Raw genomic sequence first — 17,260 nt, forward strand, 5'->3', positions numbered from 1 at the left:
TAGTAATTTACAGCAGAAACAAGTCACCATAGTAACTTTGACAACCGTCCTTCAAAATTCCTTCAAAATTCCAGCACCATCCACCAGGCACAACCATGCTTGCTGATAATTCCCCCGTGCATGGAATGCATTAATCAACATGGAGCGATCATCAAGAATCCACAACGCTGTCACAGAAATTATACCACACACACAGCACATATATAGTGGGTTGGAGCCATTAGTCCACAGTTTATCACCCACTATCTTGAAATCCTAAGGAAGTGGTAGAAATATGAAGGAAGTTTGACCACCATATCCTATGCCTTGCCAGATCAAGCTGGCAGTGTAGAAGAACAAGGCTCCAGTCCTTTTGTTTTCCTGTTGTTATTTTTTGATGTTTTCCTTCCCTTTGGAAGCAGTTAGAGAAAGGGGAAGAGCAGGTTTAGACAACATAGAGAAGCAAGCCTAGATTTTCCCCTGGTTTGGGGTACATGGTGTGCTTAGGATCCTTTGGATCCCAATCACTTTCTGGAACATCTGCCCTGTGGACATTCCATTGTTGGAGCCCTGCCACTAGTTGTGCCAGAACTTTGGAGGAAAGGCATGCAGTGGAAAAGATACACAAATGTATCCTAACCCTGATGTATGACTTTGATTTATTCCCTGATGTGCCTGTGTGGTGTAGTGGTTAAGAGCGGTGACTCGTAATCTGGGGAACCGGGTTCGTGTCACCGCTCCTCCCCATGTAGCTGCTGGGTGACCTTGGGCTAGTCACACTTCTCTGAAGTCTCTCAGCCCCACTCACCTCACAGAGTGTTTGTTGTGGGGAAGGAAGGGGAAGAAAAATGTTAGCTGCTTTGAGACTCCTTCAGGTAGTGATAAAGCGGGATAGCAAATCCAAACTACTCCTCCTCCTACTCCTCCTCCTCTTCTTCTTCCTCTTCCTCTTCCTCTTCGTCTTCTCTCACCACTGCTTACTTGTGTTTACCTTTTCCTTGCAGCCCAATAACAACAGTGGATTTGAGCATCTTGGTATGTGTCTCAGGGATAAAGCAGAGGGCAACAAAGCGCTCTGAAAAAGCAGTCATTATTTGTTGGCTCTTCATGGTCTTGCTATTAGCCTCAGCTATTTGCTATTTGTGCAAGCCTCTCTTTCTCCAAGCCCTCCATTACCAAAGGCCTCACATTAGCATTGATAATTCTAAAGACAGTGATGTGGACCCACATTTTGAGATTTGTGATATAAGCTGTGTTTCTAGTGGTGTTGCATAGGTCTTTTGTCACAGCACTAATTTGATCATTCTGTCAGTGCAAGCATTTCTGTTTGCCTGGTGGAACAACCTTCCCTTTCCTCCTCCCACACACTGGTATATGGGTTTGCTTGACCCAAAAGAGCAGGTCCGGGGGTGAGGAGGGGGTACACAGGGAGGGGGGATCCTTTTGCACTAGTGGGAATCCTTGCACTGACTTCTGCTAGTGCACTTGGTTAGTTGAGTCTAGGCCACAGTTACCATGAGCTCTGAGGTGCAAAACTTTCTACCTCCCACATCTTGCTATTTTAAATGTCTGAGTCACCTCCCTTGAAATAAGGTAGAAGAACAGTCTGATGGAAAGACTGTGGAATATTGTGTTAACTGGTGGTAATATCCTTAGTCTCTTTAGTGAATAAACACACAATTCGCAAAATCAGGCAGTGACGATAATAACAATACTTAATTCTTCCAGAGTGCTATGGATTAATATTATTAGCAGCATAATGTGTGAGTCCCTGCAAAGATGCCATTTAACTTAGACCTAATCATTATGCCTGGGAAAGTAAACTTGAACAGAACACTGCATGGACCAGTGTGTTACATATGGATGATGTTTGTTTTAAGCAAACAGTGCCATACGTTCTCACCTGCACTTAACCTTTTGTCACTTTCTAAGAACTGGTACTAAATATAAATATACAGTCTATGCACTTGTAATAATGGCCAGTGGGTGCAAAGGAAACATGAGAGTATCCTTTAAAAGAGGATTTGCAGTGGAGGTGCCTTCAAAACGTGATGACAAGAGTAAAAACTGGGGAAAGCCCTTTGTTAGCTTCAGTTACCCATTGCCGCAAATTTCATTATGCCAGGCTAGAAGAAACAACAGCATTTGGTCCATAGTGTGACACTCTCTGTGACCAGTAGCATTAGAGCAAATTAACTACATAGCTATCCATAAGGACCTTGTTTTGCCACAGTAGCCAGTGATTATGAATGGATTCTTCATATGATTGTCCCTCAGTTTCCACATGCACAACTCCCACCCCACCTCCAATACGCCTGAAATCTGTTCTGGTTTTTTCCCCAACCCTCTGGAACAGATTTGGGGGGCAGGTGCAGGATACACACAGGGGTGGGTCCTCCCTCTCTCATTTTTTTTTAGTTGAATACCACCCATGAGTTTGTCTGGCTCTTCCTTTCCTGAACAGTGGAAATCTCTTCACTGCACAGATTTTGCCATATGCTGGAAAGCACACCACTTTACCTTCGCCTTTGAGAGGCAAGATATTTTGTTTTATGGTACCCACCTCTTTTGCTGAATTTATACTGTTCTGTCCCATTTGGACCCTGTTGTAGAAATGTAACAATTTTATCTGATTTTATAATTTTATATTCTATCATGTTAACCCACCCTGGAATGTTATTGTGAAAAGCAACAACAACAACAAATTCATATACATAGAACATTTATAGCAGGGGTCGGCAAACTAAGGCCTGCGGGCCGGACCAAGCCCAATTGCCTTCAGGATCCAGCCCACGGACTGTCTGTGGATCAGCATGGGAATTCTGTTCGTTTGGGCTGTGCCATTTCCCCTCCCCGCACCATTCCATTCCCCCCCCTCACAGACACCGCAGTGGCGCCTCCTCCCTCCCTCCTCCTGGCTTCACCCCACCCTGCCTAGAGGAGGAAGGGGGCTGGACTGAGCTGGCTGAGCGCCATTTTAAGCAGCCCCTCTCTGGAGCCAGCCCTTTCGCGCTGCTTATCTTCCCTCTGCCGTTACTTCCCTGGTGCTCCTGTGGGCCAGAGAGCGGAGTGGACAAGCTTGCTCTGCCTACCCACGAGCAGCAGCAGCAGTGGTGGTAGTGGTGATGGCAGCCCCTGGGAAGGTAAGCACAGCAGCTGGGGCTGGGGCTGAGGGGTGAGGAGGAGGACTACTTGTCCCCCTTGCCTCTTCTTCCAGCCCCCCCCCCCGTGATGCCACTTCTGCGGCCTGCCACAAGGTCTGAGGGACAGTAGACTGGCCCGTGGCTAAACATTTTTGCTGACCCCTGATTTACAGGGTTGATTTCCTTTGGAAGAAATACCTCTGGAAACTTTTGGTGGTTTGAAAAAGTCTGCCTTTTACAAATAGAGTTTGTATTGGTACCACATCGGGCACAAAGAGTGTAGCTTCCAAGGCAAGCAACTTTCATTAGGTTCAAGGCTTAACCACTTTAGAGCAACCTACTATTCAATCCTGTCTCATCACATCAATAGTCAGGTTCAGTACATTCTGTTCTTTTGAGAGTAGATGTTATTCTCAAGCCAACCCTAAATGCTTATTGGGAACTGATTGTCTGAGTGCTGATTCCTAGAAAGGCAGAATGGCACCATCTACACAAAAGAGGGGGGTAGAAGCAGGCTTGGGAAAACCTCAGATTTTGCTGAAGTACAAACACACAAATGCACACACACAAGCCCAATATAGAATGTGCATGCTTAGTCATGACAAAATGCTAGCTGACTGTTGTAGGGAAAGGAAAACAGAAAATGGGGGGGGGGGGATAGAATGGAGCATCATGGAAGCCTGTGTGGCTGGTGCCCCAGTCAGGAGCATAGCACATTGCAACATTTTCTTACAGGTCTCTCTGGCTCTGCCTATTCCAGGTAAATTCTGTATGACTGGTAATTAAACCAGGTTCTAGGTTTCCTATTCATAGAGAACTACTCATTTCATCAACTGAATTGTTGCTGCTCACCTGAGAGTATTCCAGACAAGTCCCCTTCTTATATTCACTGACTGACTGGATGAAGGAGGGCGAAAGAGGAATCACAGTAGCAGAGGCAGCCCTCACCCTTACTTCTGTATGTTCTGCAAGCGCTATGAGCTTGTGAGCATAGACCAGGGACAAGAACATAAGACAAGCCTGCTGTATCAGACCAGTGGCTCATCTAGTCCAATATCCTATTCTCAGAGTAGCCAGTCAAATGCCTATGGGAAGGGTAAAAACAGGCCCTGAGTGCAACAGTTCTCCTGTCACCTGTGATTCCGCAGCAACTGGTATTCAGAGGCATGCTGCCTCTGACAGTTGAGGTAAAGCATAGCTATCATGGCTAGTAGTCATTGATTGCCTTTTCATCCATTCTTTTATCTGGGGAGGTTGCCTAGAGAGGACTGGGACCCTTGGCTTCAAAACTTTTTCCCAGCTTTCTCCACTACTGGTAAGTTGAGGTGGGTAGGAAGTACCGAAATGACCATACATTCCCCTCCTGCAGTTGACAAATGTATGTCCTTCATATGAACAATGCTACAAGTGTAGGCACAATAAACTTCTAACCCCTAACACAAACTTTAAGAAGAAACCTCATAGCTATTTTCCTAGCCATTATAACACAAGAGGCCCCCTAATGCAATGTGACACTTGGACCATTCACTAAACTCAAAAATCACAGGGGAATTATGGGAGGGAGCTAGTGGAGATAAATTAGATTAATTCTGCCTAATAAATATTGCACAAATAGGCATAAATGTTCTTTCTCTAGTTGTGTACATTGTTCTGTACCTATAAGGGAATTATATTTTTCGTTCTTCCAGTCATTAAAAAGAAATATGCACAAATACACACGTACCCCACAAACACATTCCAGTAGTGTGGTTTGCACAAAAGCAGTCAAATGCTTAATTTAAGAAAAGTTTAAAAGTTACATCTTGAAATTGGAATGCTAGCTCCTGGCTACCTTTGCAAGATTGTTTTGGTTACCAGGCAACCAACAGGAAGCTTGTCATAGACCAAGCTGGGTCTGAATCAATAAGGATGTGTCAACAACTATGATATTAGTTTAGGCAAAATAGATGGGAGTGGAAGGTAAATGTGCCCACTCTGCATGCTTTCTTGACATACGCCAGCTGACTGAGGGCTGTTCATCGAATGAAGCTTGGGGTGTCAGCATGTCAGGACTGATACAGTGATGAGACACTCTCCCTCCGCTCCTTTTCAATTCTGTTAAAAATAGCAGAGTAAATCAAATCTATTCCTTTTATGAAAGCAACACTGCCCTGGGGCCTTCAAGGCTCTTATTGAGAGATGAGTTCTATGCCTCTCTGTGATATGAGTACTCGTACTGTTATTGAAATGGAATAATGGCAGGCATTCTGTGGACAGCTAGTAGCAGCTGTTGATCAGAGCTCTATGGCTCAGTAACTTCAAAGGATGGAGGGGAAAGACTGTTTTTCTATCCTTCTGCTGATATTGAAGAGTACAGCACGTTTAGGTGAATAAGCTGGTTTCACTTTTATTTTTAAGATTTACTTTTCGTTATCTTTGAAGCTCTCTGTTCTCATCTGCTTCCTTTTTTGTCTCCACTAACATTGGTTCTCTGAGTCATCTATTCTGGGCAATCTTGCATTCTGTACGGCCTTTGATCTCCTTCTCTTGCTCCTGCTTCTGAGCCATTATGTCTGGGATAGGTTCCCCCTGTCCATCAGACCACTTCCTTGTCCTCATTCAAATCCCTTTAACAAAGTCTTCTTCATCCAAGACTCTGCTTTGGTGCTTCTCTCTGCAAGCTGGTCTCAATGTATCCTTAAGCACCATTTCAAATTGGATCTGAACTGAAACCCAGACAGGACCAAAACCTAGCATCTTACATTTACCTTCAACCTGAACTAGAACCCAACCAGTCTAAGCAGAAAACTGAAAGGGTAACCAGATACTTTCAATAATCAGGTTTTTGGTTCTTCTTTCTATAGATGGTAAACAAGGGCTCTGGTATAACCTGAGAGACAGAGAAAGAGAAAAAAAGGGGGAGTAGAAAATTGGCTCCCATCACGCAATACATACTTGCCATCCCATCCATAATAAAACTGCCCATGCAAGAGGTAGAATGTGCCAACAACCAACAGGTGACTGTATCCTTTTTTATTCTTGTGTTGTTGTTTGCATATTTGACTGCTGATACTTGTGTGATACCAGTTATTTTTGGAAGTGGCACAACAAGGATCTACACACAGACTACATTTCCAGGAAGAGGAGAGGAGAAGAGAAAGGGTTTGGTAATATCCTCCCAATATCCTACTGTTATTATCACTCCATGTACAAACTGCTCATCTTAGAAGAAGAAAAATAATTGCACAAACTTTTGCTTATGTATATCAGTAGTTCAAAGGAAGAGATAGACCCACAACCATCATGAGTAGTCCCACAAGCACAACTACAATTAGCCTGAACCTGAGGGTGCACCTCTAACTATGGGCCCTGAGGAATGGATGATACCAACTTTTCTGGTGGTCAATGAAGTCTTGCTGAGCTTCCACAGCTGCCATTTAGAAGGAGCAAACTGTTCCCCAAAAGGGCATGGCATTTTTGCTGGCATTTTGTAGCATTCAGGCAGGGCTTTGGTCTTTGTAAATCTAGGCCACACTATAAAATTCTAGCAGTTGCAACAAACCAGCTATAAGGCAGCTTCTTCACTCAGTAGCAGGATTGCTGTCCATGGTCCTGAGGCTCCTGTCCCTGCATTCCTGACCTAAAACTCTTATTCCTGTCCACCACAAACTCAGTCCAGCATTTGGGAAATCGTAAACTGCTTCTCATTCTCTTGTTTGAGCCATTGCCTCTTCCTGGTGACAGAGATAACTATGGAGCAGAACATGAACTAAAAGATGGTTGAAATGTGAATGTCAGACACCTGCATGAGTGAACAAATTTCATAGTGTTGGAGGAATTGTGAGGTAATGTTCCATGATGACCTCTGATGTTCATTCACATATGCAGGTCAATATCCTGATGTGAGGCCAAGTAACTAACATGCATGTTTAAACCATCCATGAGATGCCTTTTTCAGGAAAACTTCTCACTGGTTCAGATGACACTGACACTGAGCTTTTTCAAGAGTGAAAAGTCTAAGAAGAGGCATTTGGTGAAAATCATCATCCAGGCACATTGCTTTTCTCTCTAGTTTTGTTTTTCAATGAACATTACCTTCATAAAGCTAAAGCTAAAGTATTGTGCACTATTGGGAAAACAATTAAAGCTGAAGTGTATCAATATTTTTGAAAATACTTGTGACTCCTCCTATACAAGTGGCCACAGACAAAGAAGGGGTCACGTTGCTCATTGGTACTTTTTTAAAAAAATCATTTCTCTCTCCAGAGCTTGACAATGAGAGATAACCTCTTTATTCATAATTGCATTGAAGTACAACAACCTTGTGTACTCTTCTGTCACTTGCTGTGGTGCCAGTGATAGATACAGATATAGATATATCTCACTGGCACCACAGCAAGTGACAAAAGAGTACACAAGAGTACACAATATGTGTACACAAGAGTACACACACACACACACACACACACACACACACAGTTAGACCTTGCAGCTCACAAATTCTAAGCAAGATTTAGTCCAGAATCCCGTCCCTCTTAGAAAGCTGCAGCCGAAGGCTAGTTTTATTTTTATCACACTACAAAGTCTGTTAAAAAAACAACAACGGTTCATGTTGAGACACAGATGGAACTGGGACCAGCAGATACAGCTCCCCAACTATTGCATGGAATCACATTCGGAAGAGATGAACACTGCTGAAGTGAGCGTTCTGTTATAAGGCTGGATGCTGCATGCATTCGTCCATATCTATGCATAAGTAAATATGTATTTTGTTAAAATGTACTTGAGTTGCTCAAAATAAAACATATTTGGCAAATCTCAGGATTGTTGGTACGTGGTATTTTGGCAATATAAAACATTTTAGATTTCTATGTGCCCCAGTTCCATATGTGGCTCACCAGGAGTTGAAGAACACATAAAACTATGACAATTGCTCACACTGAGCCCCATTCCCACACACATGCTCACAACTACTGGCTGATTATTTTTCCAAATTATTTTTATTAATTTTACATATTATTACAAACCAAACCAATTTAATTTAATTTAATTTCTTAAAATCAGCTTTCCCGCTCCAGTTCCAAACATATGATCATAATCATTTCCTCACATAGCCGTATCCTTTTATAACTACTGGCTGATTCTTGACCATTTAAGGCCATTATATGTTAGGTATCTTGCAAGGAAAGAAAGTCCCACAGTTGTGTAACAACCATTGGAAATATTCTCAACACCTGAGTCTAGCTATCTAAATTTGTGTAATATCACATATTGGGATGAGTGTTACCCTTTCCACCTTGGTAAAAATCACTAAGAAATATTAGTTCCCATACAGCTTTCAAAATGGAGTTGCGGCATCCCATTAACCCAGAATCCTGTATGCTGAGCTGCAGTCATCACGTTTTACTGCAATCCCTCCTACATCTTCCCACTCCTGAATAGCAGCTGAGACTATGTGTTCTCCTCTCTTTAACTCCCTTGCAATAGATTCTGCAGCTTTAAACACTTGCAATTTCCAAAGTACAAAAGATTTGGCAGATATAATATATTATTTAATGAGACGTTTCAAACTAAAGAAATAGGTGATCCACTCTAATCCTGCTCCACAGCATTCTCCTTTCTCTGTTGGTGTAAAACATTAAAAGCCTTCTTTACCATGTGTTAATTGGTATAAATGGGGTTAATCTTTATAAAGTAGAGATTATCTTGCTTTAGGCTGACATACAAGGAAAGACTTAATTAGGCACAAAAAGAGTGAGAAAGACAGAGAGATTTGCATAATGAGAAAGTAACAGCATAGCCAGTCTGCCTGCCCATCTCAGGAAGGCTTGGGTGGGGTTCAAGCCAAGCTGAATCTGGAAGGAACTGGGTGCGGCACACTTGGCACTAGCATGCAAATGTATGCCACGCTGGCACTGGGCAGGATCAGAGCCTACAAGGCTGCATAAGTCCACTCTGTCCTGACCCACTCTTTTTTTGATTATGCAGCACCCACCCAGCTACCTTTTCATCCTAGTGTAGGGCTAAAGGTAAAGGGACCCCTGACCATTAGGTCCAGTCATGGCCGACTCTGGGGTTGCTGCGCTCATGTCGCTTTATTGGCCGAGGGAGCCGGTGTACAGCTTCCGGGTCATGTGGCCAGCATGACTAAGCCACTTCTGGTGAACCAGAGCAGCGCATGCAACTGCTGTTTACCTTCCCGCTGGAACAGTGCCTATTTATCTACTTGCACTTTGACGTGCTTTCAAACTGCTAGGTTGGCAGGAGCAGTGACCGAGCAATGGGAGCTCACCCCGACACAGGGATTCAAACCGCCAACCCCCTTAATTTTTGGAGGGGGAAAAGTGCATCCTATAAAGCAAAAAATACGGTACATCTCTTGCCCTATGCTGTGTGATGACACTGCTTTACCCTTCTGGAGAATGGGCTAATAGCTAACATAGCCATAGCTTATTCTTCTGTATGTATTTATTAAATTGATATCTTGCCCTTTTTACAAGGGTGCCAGGGTAATATTTGGCCCTGCCTCCGGTCTGTGATGTTGGTTTGGCCTAGAAAAAGACCAGTGTGTTTTGCCATTTAGTGAGGAACTGAACTTTGGGTTTCCCCACACAAAGCCAACATCCTAATAAGGGCATCCCTGGCTTACAGTGGCAGGATTTTTCGTGTATTTCTCATTGATGGGTGAGACATTCATAATACACAGCTCAAGGAATGAGTGGGTAGATGCTAAACAAGGACAAGCTGCAGTGTAAGTTCATTGAATCAAGCAACCTTGGAGAGCGTAAATATATTCAAAATGTTTGCATGCATTAAAAAGGAGGGCTGAGGGTGGAATAAATGCGTACTATGAAGATCTGCTTGGATTTTAGGTCTCTGAAGGAAGGGATTCCCATATCTGCAGGAACTGAACCAAGAATCCATCTTTGTGCACCTTATTGTCATGTATAACATTTGGGGGAAGGACCATTGGTTAGTGGTAGAGCATCTGCTTTGCATGCAGAAGGTCTCTGGTTCAATCCCTGGTGTTTACAGAAAGCGCTGGAAATGTCTCCTCTCTGAAATGCTGAGAATCTCTCCCAATCAGTGTGGACAATACTGATCTAGATGGGCAAAGCTTCCATTGTTCCTGTTAAAAAGAAGACGCACTCTGGTGGAGGGTGGTGGTACTGGAGGTGTGAAAAGGATGGACGGGGGTTTATAGGGATATAAGAGTGGAAGACATGGCTGTGGGAGCCATGAAGAATGCTAAAGGACAAGTTGCTTGTTCTGGATTTGGTAGCAGGCAGGGAGCTTGTATAGGAATTTAAGCATCATATGAGCAAATAGTAATACTGCATGCCTGATGATCCACAGCAACGTGGAAGAATTAAACATGCCTAGAGATGGGAGTGTGCTTACTTGTGCTCTATGCAAGTGCAGCCCATACACATTTATGGCATAAATTATGGAAGAATCTATGTCCCCATGTGACTGGGGACCTTGCCAAAATTTGGGGGCTGGTTTCACCTAACCAGCCCTGTCAGTGGAAGACTACTGCTTGCACAATAGGGCTTTCACCTTCTCCTTCTGTCACATGTCCCCTGCACCTTTTATAAGTTTTTCCAGATACATGAAGGAACAGAACCCATCAGGCACATTCCGGCTAGGATTTTCTCTCTGACGCCTTTAAAGGGCATTGTATTTGAAGGGTCATGCCACACTTCATATGTACTGTAGTTCCATCCTCTCTTATCACTACTTAATGCTTGTCAGTCACACTGGGATATAATAGTGGTTCCAATTTCTTGGTTGTGTTTGGGGCTTAATTAATTAAAGCAAGCATCTTGAATTGTGCCCAGAAGACAATATGAAGCCAGGTCACATGCAGATCAGAAAAGGAGGAGGAGTTTGGATTTGATATTCCGCTTATCACTACCCTAAGGAGTCTCAAAGTGGCTAACATTCTCCTTTCTCTTCCTCCCCCACAACAAACACCAAACACTCTGTGAGGTAAGTTGGGGCTGAGAGACTTTAGAGAAGTGTTACTGGCCCAAGGTCACCCAGCAGCTGCATGTGGAGGAGCGGGGAAGCGAACCCGGTTCCCCAGATTACGACTCTACCGCTCTTAACCACTACACCACACTGGCTCTAGGAACAATGATGCTGCTTGAAAAATATCACCTCTACATAATCCTACAAAGGAATGTGATTTGTCTGTTAAGAATACCTGAGTGCCAGTCATTCTATCTCTAATATTAAGCAACATTCACACAAATTCTTACTGTGCCCAGGCTTCAGGCCAATCTGCAATTGCTTTAAAAAGTACAATTACCTTTCATTTGGAGACTCAGGAGGGTATTCTCAAAGTGACGTGGTCTGATCTCGCCATTGTTTTTGCTTCGGAAAGTTTGTTTTTGAAAAGAGGCATTATTGTTGTTTGGGGCATTCATATCGCAGATTCATTCAGAAACCTCTGCAAATATTACTTTGAAATAAATAAATGCAGAAGTTACTCTGTAATAATCTGGTCTTGAATAAAAAATAAAGTGAACTGCAAGGGGGGGAAACTACTGTAGGAGGTGCCAACAGAGCAGCTACTAATACTGTTCTGATTTCCCTGTGGGATTTATTTACACAACACACTTCCTAATTGGGCTCTTTAATTCTGCTATTGGTATGCAATTGCCTTGTTGGCAGATTCTCAAATGCCAATAATCAAAGGGTTAAGCAAGATGATTCATTTCCATTCAACTTTCATCAGTATTTTGTGGTTTACCTTTTGAACAAAACCCCTTTCAAAGGCATGTTAACACTCTTGTAAGTATATAGTGTTTCTACCCAGACAGGCAATAATCTTACATTAACAGTATGGAGTCAGTTGCTGCTTCTTTCTTTCCTTTCTTCAGATAATAATTTTCACACAAATATACAACATTTTCAAATTACTATGATAGCTATATTCTACATCCCTTGTAGGAGACAGCATGCCTCTGAATGCCAGGTGCTGGGAATCACAAGGGGCAAGAATACTGCTGCACCTAGGTTCTTATTGCAGGCTTCCCCTTGGCACATAGTTGGCACTGTGAGAACAGGACGCAGGATTAGGTAAAGTAAAGGACCCCTGGATGGTTAAGTCCAGTCAAAGGTGGCGCTGATCTGGCTTTCAGGCCAAGGAAGCCAGGATTTGTCTGCAGACAGCTTTCTGGGTCATGTGACCAGCATGACTAAACCGCTTCTGGTACAATGGAACACCGTGATGGAAACCAGTGCATGGAAGTGCTGTTTACCTTCCTGCCACAGCGGTACCTATTTATCTACTTGCACTGGCATGCTTTCAAACTGCTAGGTTGGCAGGAGCTGGGACAGAGCAACTGGATCTCACTCTGTTGCAGGGATTTGAACCGCTGACCTTCTGATCGGCAAGCCCAAGAGGCTCAGTTGTTTAGACCACAGCACCACCCACATCCCAGGCTGGATTATATGGCCAGTGGCTGGAGGCAGCAGGCTGTTTTGTGTTCTTGCATGGGCCACATTTACTTCATGCACTGATAGCACTTTAAACAGCTGAGGCTTCCCCAAAGAATTCTGGGTACTGTAGTTTGTAAAGGGTGCTGAGAGTTGTCAGGAACATCCTATTCATCTCTCAGGGCTAATTCCCAGACTGAGGTTAACAATCAATCGATTTCTTCAGTGAACTGGTACTCGTATTCCCCCTCTATCCTTCATCCAGGCAAACATGAAGCATTATCAGAATTCATAGATACTTCAAGCCAGGTGAAAGCCCTGAAGGAGACTGCAAAGCAGGGGTAGTCAGTGTGTTATCTGGGGAAAGGATGTTTGTGAGAGTATGGCCTGGGAGGAGTCCCAAGGGTCAAACAAAGATGTACCATGGGCTGTGTTTGGCCTTTGGGCTCATGGTTATTGCTATCTGTCAGGGGTTCAGGGGCAGAGGCACATGGGAGGCAGGAGAGGGAGGAACATTGGGCAGAGTCCGAGGACAGCGAGGAGGAGGAGGGATGTGGCCCAAGGGACTCCATGAGCTTTTCCAGCGAATCAGGGGATTCCCAGGAGGGGGCGCCTGTAGCCAGGGGGAGAGGAGCCCCAGGGGGGACTCATCAGGGGGAAAGAGCCAACAGGGAATCCCGAAGCAGCAGTTGGAGATCAAAGCCGGCTTCCCCTCCAGAGTGTAGCGAAGGGGGGGGGGAGTTCTAGTGTGTCAGGAGAAGCAGCTCCGTTGGCTGGAACGGAGGAGAGGTCAGAATAAGCCACTCTTCCGGTAGGGGAGGGGAGCAGTGAGAGGAGTGACGTTACCGTCAGGAGAAAGGTTGGAGGCTGGGCGCGCGCGCCAAGTTCAAATGTGCAAGTGCGCGGGGAAACGGAGAGCCCGGGGGAGGAGCCAGGTCCCAAAGCCCGCAGGAGGGAGGGAGAGCCGTCGGGAGATTCACCGTCAGAGGAATCCAGGAGGGGCAGAACTCCAGCGGGCAGAAAGACCCCGCGGAAAAGGAAAGACAGGAGGAGGTGGAGCAAAGCAAGCATCTTAAGCTGGTGTAGGGGAGGGACCGACTCAGAAGGGACTTCAACGGTCTAAGGCAAACAGACATGGGGCTGCGCGCCTCGGTTGTGGAACCAATAATGAACTGCAATAAACATCCTTGTATATAAGAAGAACTTGGCGTTGGTCTTTTGTGAGCTGAGACCTGAGGCAGCCCTGACACTATCATTTAATTATTTATTAAATTTGTTAGTCACTTTAACTTTCCCAAGGCAAGGCAAAGGGACTTGCAACCAGGCAAACCTCTCTGTCCTGTAACATCTGAAAAGTACTTAAGTAAACCACTCATCATTATTGCACTCTGAGCACTCAATTCTTCATTGATTCAAAAGTTGTTGTGAGGGTACTGCTGCAGTTGTCTTTTTATATGGTTGTCCCTGTTGTGCCTCACAGTCTACCAGAGCCCTGCCATTTCCTTTTGAATTGCCCACCAGGCAGCTATCAGCCAGAAATTACTTTTGATGACTACTCACCTGTGCCACTAGCAAGATCATCCTAGAAGTGAAAGGCTCCAAATCCTATTACCAATCCCCTAAGATTACCCCAGCAAAATCCATTTGTGATTCAAGAAATTATTTACCTTGAGAGATGTGCTTTCTTTGGATGGGTCTGCAAACAAAGAAAAGATTTATCTGTTTGCTCTCCATTGAGTGAACCTCTAAAGGAAGATAAATTCTCCCAAATTGCTGAAAGCCCAACTTTAAAAGCAAAAAAATACCCCTGGAAATAAACAAAAGCCGAATCCACTTGTTATTTACCGAAACCAAACATCAAGTAAAATGATCACGTCCTTCCCACCCCCTCCCAAATCAGCATTACAATAAAAGCTTAATTTGAAGTTCCATTGGTGAAACCCTGTTGACACCTATCTGATCGCCTTGGGTGTTATTCAGGCTTCTGAGAATGTTAAGAAAAGAGCTGCTAAGTCTTTGAAATGATTTCCACTCTCAGAATATGACTGCAAAGCTCAGTCTGACATGAATTTGTTATGAGCCTTTTAGAGTCTAGCTTATCAATGTTAGCATTAATTTTCTCAAGCAAAACATAAGCAGCAAGAAATAGCACAGGATAATGTTCCCAGTGGTGTTTCTCCGTGCTCTGCTACTGCTTAATATTAACGTGCCTACGGTATTATTTTAATTACTAACATTGAACACAGAGGCTTTTCAAACCTATCATTCCAAATGGCTTTGCTTCTTTTCTTTTTCCAGATTAATGTTCTAGTATCTACGGTTTGGCAAATAAGCGCATACTGAAATATTTGGAATAATTTCTCTTGCTGTTGCCACTGCCAACCTGACCGGTTTGAAATTTTTAAATTGATGGTGAAATGATGAGGCTAGTTAAAAATGAGAAAATTTTGCATTTGTGCTGTCCGTCTGATCCTCTGTCAAAAGACCCATGACATCAACCATAGAGAGATAAGGGAAACAATTATGGATTCCATTAGTCTTCTTCAGAGGAATGTCACAGACCTTCTCTCAACATGTGCTACTCTACCCCCACATGGTGCCCTTGGTCTAGAACAGTGGTGGCCAAACTTGGCCCGCCAGCTGTTTTTGGACTACAACTCCCACCATCCCTAGCTAACAGGACCAGTTGTCAGGGATGATGGGAATTGTAGTCCCAAAGCAGCTGGAGGGCCAAGTTTGGCCACCACTGGTTTAGAAGCTGTAGCTAGTGCAAAAAGTGGTAGCTCGACTGCTCACTGGGATATGATGTCATTGCTGTGGAAAAGAATTGCAGGGGCTGCCAGTTAGTTACTGGGTTAAGGTACTGATTTGGATGTATAGAGCCCTACTTCTCATATAACAAGTCAACCTTACTGCTCTCTGCAGATGAGGGCCTCCCAAGGATACCATCTTATCAGGAGGTCCATTCCATACTTTATAGAAATTGGGCCTTTTGTGTCCTGTCACTTACCCTTTGGAATTCCCTTCCATTAAATATTAAACAGGTACCATATCTGGTCACTATTAGGCCACACTGGTTTGTAAGTGTGGTGGGCTGCTGCAGAACTTCACTCTTCCACAAATTATATTTGTAAATCCAAATATCTGGTTATTTTGAGATTACCTGACAGTTCTCCTTTGTCTCCTTTGCCAACATTCACATTCTGGCAAACTGAGCTGTTATATCCTTAACATTCTGGCTCATGGCCCCTGGCAGTAAGACAGTTCTTGCGGCCTTGTCAATGATTTTCAACTAGAAATCAATAGGGGGATTTTGGGTCTCTATTGATCTCATAGATATTTCAGTGTCTTTTGATACTGTAAATTATGATAAAAGCTAGAAATTACAACAGTAGGACCTGAGTGGCATTTGTGGGGTTGCTATCTCAAATGAATCTAATCGGTTTCTTAGAAAATGTTCCCAAGAGGGAGGCTGAGTGATTTCCCTCATATTTCCTATGAGGCTCACCTATCCTAGGTTGATGCATATATAAAGTAACTGTGAGGCCATGGAGTTATTTTGGAGTTAACCTTTTAAATGTGTCTTGGTCTATTTAAATCTGTGATAGCCAGGCACATTTTGTATTCACCACTGTTTGAGTCCTAATGGTGCATATGATTCATTGTTTTACTGTGGTGGGCCTGCATTTTAAAACATTTCTTTATCTTTGTGTTGTAAGCTGCCCAGATAACTGTGGTTGTTGTTAAGGGTGGCATATAAATGCTGTCAATAAATAAATGTTCAGAGCTATTTATAGTGCTTTCCGATGCTTGCCTGCTCAGAAGTATGTCCTATTCAGTTTAGTGGGGCTTACTCAAAGGTAAGTATGTATGGAATCAGAACCTGGAATGAGGTTAGCTGATCATCCCACCTAGATATATTTATTTTCTTCCTCAGATCCAGTCAGATGGGAGAGGTACACATAATATAATTATCACTATCATATCACATGTAGGGACGCAGGTGGCACTGTGGGTAAAACCTCAGCGCCTAGGACTTGCCGATCGCATGGTCGGCGGTTTGAATCCCCGTGGCAGGGTGCGCTCCCGCCGTTCGGTCCCAGCACCTGCCAACCTAGCAGTTCGAAAGCACCTCCGGGTGCAAGTAGATAAATAGGGACCGCTTACCAGCGGGAAGGTAAACAGCGTTCTGTGTGCTGCGCTGGCTCGCCAGATGCAGCTTGTCACGCGGGCCACGTGACCCAGAAGTGTCTGCGGACAGCGCTGGCTCCTGGCCTATAGAGTGAGATGAGCGCACAACCCTAGAGTCTGTCAAGACTGGCCTGTACGGGCAGGGGTACCTTTACCTTTTACTATCATCTCACATACACATTCATCAGTTTTAGAAGCAGCATTAAAGAATGTTTTGTGGGGGTGGAACATCTCAGATATAATTCCACAAATAAAACTTTCACTTTGCCGAATATCTCTTCAAGTGCAGTATGTTCTAAGGGATCCAGAACAAGAAGTAGGATTGTCCTTGATGGGTCCTTTTGTACATGTGTATAGCGGGTGGCGCTGTGGTCTAAACCACGGAGCCTAGGGCTTGCCGATCAGAAGGTTAGCGGTTTGAATCCCTGCAACAGGGTGAGCTCCCATTGCTTGGTCCCAGCTCCTGCCAACCTAGCAGTTCGAAAGCATGTCAAAGTGCAAGCAGATAAATAGGTACCACT

The 17,260-nt window shown here is 44.0% G+C and overlaps 1 long non-coding RNA gene across 1 annotated transcript; it reads left to right on the plus strand.

The window, feature by feature from the left end:
* The first annotated feature begins 4,999 nt into the window (after positions 1-4,999).
* Positions 5,000-6,115, plus strand: LOC308583062. The gene is made up of 2 exons (XR_014006030.1): positions 5,000-5,487; positions 5,966-6,115. It is a non-coding gene; the product is annotated as an uncharacterized lncRNA (long non-coding RNA).
* Positions 6,116-17,260: the final 11,145 nt, after the last annotated feature.

The sequence above is a fragment of the Podarcis bocagei genome (genome assembly GCF_964188305.1).
Source record: "Podarcis bocagei genome assembly, chromosome: 1".
Lineage (NCBI taxonomy): Eukaryota > Metazoa > Chordata > Lepidosauria > Squamata > Lacertidae > Podarcis > Podarcis bocagei.